At 43.8% G+C, this 5,782-nt stretch overlaps 1 pseudogene; it reads left to right on the top strand.

Annotated features, from left to right (window-relative positions):
- The first annotated feature begins 753 nt into the window (after nucleotides 1–753).
- Nucleotides 754–2,723, top strand: LOC108532724 (ralA-binding protein 1 pseudogene; annotated as a pseudogene).
- Nucleotides 2,724–5,782: the final 3,059 nt, after the last annotated feature.

The raw sequence follows: 5,782 nt of genomic DNA, 5'->3' as shown, positions 1-5,782 counted from the left end.
TCCAAAACTGAAGAACTTGGAGTCCAATGTTCGAGGGCAGGAAGCATCCAGCACGGGAGAAAGATTTAGGGTGGGAGGCTAGGCCAATATTTCTTTTCACCTTTTTCTGCCTGCTTATATTCTTTTCTTTTCTTCTTCTTCTTTTTTTTTTTTTTTTTTGAAATGGAGAGTCTCACTCTGTTGCCCAAGCTGGACTGTGGTCTGCAGTGGCGTGATCTCGGCTCACTGCAACCTCCGCCACCCGGGTTCAAGCAATTCTCTGGCCTCAGCCTCCTGAGTAGCTGGCACTACAGGAGTGTACCGCCATGCCCGGCTAATTTTTGTAGTTTTAGTAGACACGGGCTTTCATCATGTTGGCCAGGATGGTCTTGATCTCCTGACCTCGTGAGTGCCTGCCTCCACCTCCCAAAGTACTGGGATTACAGGCGTAAGCCACTGTGCCCAGTCTCTGCCTGCTTATATTCTAGCTTTGCTGGCAGCTGATGAGATTGTGCCCACCCAGATTAAAGGTGGGTCTGCCTTTCCCAGCACACTGACTCAAATGTTAAGTTCCTTAGACAACACCCTCACAGACACACCCAGGATCAATACTTTGTATCCTTCAGTCCGATCAAGTTGACACTCAGTATTCACCATCACAGTATCAAAGAGATTTTTTTGGTGTGGTCAGTCATGGAGGTATGAAGTGCAGCAGGCACAACGTAATAGATAGGTAACAGAGAAGACCTTGTCCCTTCCTATCAGGGCATCAGCATGACCGAGTGCTTCCTACCCCCCACCAGCAGCCCCAGTGAACACCGCAGGATGGAGCATGGCAGCAGATTTACCCAGACCCCCAGCTCTGAAGAGATCAGTCCTACTAAGTTTCCTGGATTGTACTGCACTGGCCAGCCCTCACCTCCCCATGACATCCTCCATGAGCCTCCTGATATAGTGCCTGATGATGAGAAAGACCATGGGGGAAAAAAAGGAAAATTTAAGAAAAAGGAAAAGAGGATGGAAGGCTATGCAGCCTTTCAGGAAGATAGCTCTGGAGATGAGGCAGAAAGTCCTTCCAAAATGAAGAGGCCCAAGGGAATCCACGTTTTCAAGAAGCCCAGCTTTTCTAAAAAGAAAGAGGAGGATTTTAAAGTAAAAGAGAAATCCAAAGAAGAAAACATAAAGAAGAAAAGCACAAAGAAGAAAAACATAAAGAGAAGAAGTCAAAAAACTTGACAGCAGCTGATGTTGCTAAACAGTGGAAGGAAAAGAAGAAAAAGAAAAAGCCAATTCAGGAGCCAGAGGTGCCTCCGATTGATGTTCCAAATCTCAAACCCATTTTTGGAATTCCTTTGGCTGATGCAATGGAGAGGACCATGATGTATGATGGCATTTGGCTGCTGGTCGTTTTCCATGAATGTATAGATTGCTTAGAGATGTATGGCATGAAATGCGAAGGTATCTACAGAGTATCAGGAATTAAGTCAAAGGTGGATGAGCTAAAAGCAGCCTATGACCAGGAGGAGTCTACTAGCTTGGAAGAATATGAGCCTAACACTGTAGCCAGTTTGCTGAAGCAGTATTTGTGAGACCTTCCAGAGAACTTGCTTTACTAAAGGGCTTATGCCGAGATTTGAAGAAGCTTGTAGGAGGACCACGGAGACTGAGAAAGCGCATGAATACCAGCGTTTACTCAAATAACTGCCAGAATATAACTATCTTCTGATTTCTTGGCTCATTGTGCACATGGACCATGTCATCGCAAATGAACTGGAAACAAAAATGAATATACAGAACATTTCTATAGTGCTCAGCCCAGCTGTGCAGATCAGCAATGGAGTCCTGCATGTGTTTTTCACACATGTGCAAGAACTCTTTGGAAATGCTGTACTAAAGCAAGTGACAAAGCCTCTGCGATGGTCTAACATGGCCACAATGTCCATGCTGCCAGAGACCCAGGCAGGCATCAAAGAGGAGATGAGGAGACAGGGTTTTCTTTTGAATTGTTTATATCAATATCTGTAGGGTGGGAAAAAGGATTTATCTAAAGAAGAAAGATTATGGAAAGTCCAAAGAATTTTGACAGCTCTCAAAAGAAAACTGAGAGAAGTTTAAAGACAGGAGTGTGAAACCAAGATTGCACAAGAGATAGCCAGTCTTTGAAAAGAGGGTATTTCCAAAGAAGAGATGAATGAAAATTAAGAATTTATAAATATTCTCCTTGCTTGGAAGAATGAGATTCTGACTGAACAGGAGGAGCTCCTGACCAAGGAGCAGTTTCTAGGCAGGCAGAGTTCCTCAGAAAAAGAAGAGATGTCTGAGGGACACCTCAGAGTCGAAATTGCTGAAATTCAGAGTCGCCAGCAGCACGGCTGAAGTGAGACTAAGGAGTACTCCTCCGAGAGCGAGAGACAGAGTGAGGATAATGAGCTGCAGATTATTCTGGAATATTTACAGAGACAGAACGAAGAGCTGGAAACAAAGAACAATCATTTGAATCAAGCAATTCAAGAGGAGAGCAAGGTCATCATGGAGCTGCTCGTGCAGCTCCAGCTGCTCCAGATGCAGGGAGCCAAGGCTGAGCAGCAGGTGCAGGAGGACCAGGAGCCTGAGTGGCGCAGGGTGCTGTCCAGCTGCCTAGAGACAGTGTCCTCTGGCCAAAAGAGGCTAAAGGGCAGCCAAAGGCAGGCAAGGAGCCGGTGAAGCCATCACCCAGCAGGGACAGGAGGGAGACGTCCATCTGAGCAGCCTGCGTGGCTGTCTGGAGTCCGTGAAACTGAAAGGACCTGTGCATCTTACTGTAACCCGGGGGCCAGGCCGGCTTTCTTGCTGTACATTCTGTAAAGGTATCTTCTCTTCTCAGACTCTTCCTCTGTCACATGTCTGACTCCTTCGTGTCAGGCTCAGGTTCCATAACAGGATGAAGCAGTGGAAGCATTGTGGGCTTTAGGGACAGATGAGTTTTCCAGATAGTGTCAGTTTATTTGAAGATTAATTTTCTTTGTTAATTTAAAATAATTGTTTTAACCCTTGAGTGGCTTCTTTTTAAATCAGAAATCTTTATCACAGCAGAATCAGGATCTCTTTCTCATTCAAGGGAGGAACCACACCAGATCAGCGCTGCACCTGCTGTGGCCAATGCGAGCTGTGCCCTCTGGGATCTCTGGTACCTTCACACTTGCTTGTGCCTTCCACACCTTCTTGGTGCAAATTCCTGTGGGTGAACTGCCTCATGTTCTCTGACTCGCCAGAGCGGTGTCTGGTGTGTGTTCCCTGGCCCGCCCTCCTGACTCTCTCCTTCTGCAGTTCTAAACCACAGTCAGTAAGCCCGAGTCACCAGGACAGCCTTGTCTGGCCACAGACAGAGGCTGCCTGTGGAGCCTGCCCACCTGCCCCCAGCAACACAGGCCAGTGGGGAAGAGGCCGCCCGTTCCCGCCGGTTCCTCACTGCAGGGACCAGCAAAGGCCTTCTCACTGGGTTAGTCAAAGGTAGTCACCTTGGCCTGGTGCATCCACAGAGGATTCACAGAGGATGTTGCTCAAACTAGAAATCTTTTAAACGACTGACCTTCCTTAAAAACAGAATGACTCTGATTGCTTGCGTGGGCTAGAATGTACACATCTCCTTACCTGAATAAGCCACATATATGCTTTTAAACAAAAGTTTGAAATTATCCATATTGTCTCAATGAATCTGCTGGTGCACTCCCAATTGACAAGATTGAGCAATAGAAAAAAATTCCTTTCCTTTGAGTGATAGCTGTGATTCACCCCACTCCACTTTCTTGTTTCTGGTCCACCTGACGAGATGGATGCTGTCAGGCTTCTGAGAGGCCGGATCTTGGAGGCAACGTGCCGCAGTCACACTCTGTTAAGTGAATAGCACCGCAGGACAGGCCAGGCTCGTGGCTTGGAAGACAAACCCCACATGCACTCAAGGGGGAAAAAACAAACCCCACAGGAAAGTTCTCTCCTCCTCCTCTTAGCTAGTATTTATTTTCAGTGCCTGTTTGATGCAGTTTTTAAACCTCTACCTATCGTACTGTTGTGACTCATTGGCCATTACTTGATTTTTGTATGAATAAAAGCTTTGTTATAGAAATCAGCATACTATTTTTTTTAATCTGGAGAGAAGATATTCTGGTGACTGAAAGTATGGTTGGGTATCAGATATAAATGCGCAAATGCCTTCTTGCTGTCCTGTCTCAGTACATTCACTTTATAGCTGCTGGCAATATCGAAGGTGCCTTTTTTGTTTGTATAAACTCTAATTTCTATTAAGGTGTCATGGATTTTTAAAATTAGTATTTCATTACAAATGTCTCAGCATTGGTTAACTAACTTTTTCCAGGACCATTATTGATCAAGCAAATACATTCAACAGCCATTTGGGAAAAGAAAAGAAAAAAAAAAACAAAACAGATATTCACCACAAATCTCATTGTTAACATAAACTCTCTGGTGTGGTTCAAGGCCTCCTGTATATAAAGACACTCTTATCAGGCAAGACGGTCTAAAGCCTCAGAGTTTATCTTCCATTAACCAGTTGAGGGACAGTGTTGATGCCTCCATTGTTTCATAATATTTAACTGTCCAACCATATTTTGTGATCCTTGGGTATCAGTGTAGAGCATGGCCAACATCTTCTCCTTTATTTTTAGTTATTATGCAATATATATTTGAGTTATTTGCATTATGATGTGTCTTCTATTCATTATACTTCATATACTAAATATATTGTTCAGCTTTTGTTGTAGTTTTTCTCTGAAGAGTAACATAGGGATTATCGATTCTTGGTTAAATTCTCATCTGTGTTACAATGACATATTTTCAGAGATATTTCATCTAAGATTGTGCAGCCAGAGCTACAAAGTGACGTTTTTCAAGAGAAAGTGGGGATATGAAATATGTACATGCCCATTTGCATTGTAAAACTAGAAAAAATAAATTTGAAACCTCAGCTGTTTCTGAGGCCTGATGACTCCCCCATCTATTTTGAATAAATTAACTTATTAGGTTGAATGTTGCATATGTTTTACTTGTGTCAAGTGGAAATGTGTAAAAAAAAAAAAAAAAAAAAAAAACTCACCCCCATTATAAGCAGCCAATTAATATTTTTAAAGTAAGAAGAAACCCAGAATGAGCAGTTTTATAGATATAAATATACAATACACCTTGACTATCAAACCAATGTCAAAGCTGAAGAGCATCTAGAGGGAGGAGAAGACTAGCGTCATGATACAAGCATCGGACTGGGTATCAGGACTCCTGCTATGGCAGGGACAATGTTGTGTGTTCACATCTGTAGGAAGACCACATTTTCCCTGCTGTCCTGATAGTTAGGTTAAGAATTTTTTTTTTTTTTTTTTTGAGATGGAGTCTCACTCTGTCACCCAGGCTGGAGTGCAATAGTGCAATCTCAGCTCACAGCAACCTCCACCTCCCAGGTTCAAGAGATTCTCACACCTCAGCCTCCCAAGTAGCTGGGATTACAGGTGTGTGCCACCACGCCCACTAATTTTTGTAGAGACAGGGTTTCACCATGTTGGCCAGGCTGATCTTGAACTCCTGACCTCAGGTGGTCCACTCACCTCAGCCTCCCAAAGTGCTGAGATTACAGGTGTGAGCCACTGTGCCCAGCCAAGATAATTTGATTAATTCTCTCCAGTGGAATCTAATGCATCACTTCCATCTGAGGCATTTTAAAGCAGGTGGAGAATAAATACCATGTTCCATAGGGTAGGACTGTCTCACCCCTACTAGACTTTATAAAAGAAAGAAACAAACCTTTGTTGTATTAAAG

Source organism: Rhinopithecus bieti, unplaced genomic scaffold (assembly GCF_001698545.2).
Source record: "Rhinopithecus bieti isolate Rb0 unplaced genomic scaffold, ASM169854v2 scaffold_76, whole genome shotgun sequence".
NCBI classification, from domain to species: domain Eukaryota; kingdom Metazoa; phylum Chordata; class Mammalia; order Primates; family Cercopithecidae; genus Rhinopithecus; species Rhinopithecus bieti.
Note: the sequence above shows the minus strand (reverse complement) of the source record. Positions and strands in the feature narration are given on the sequence as shown.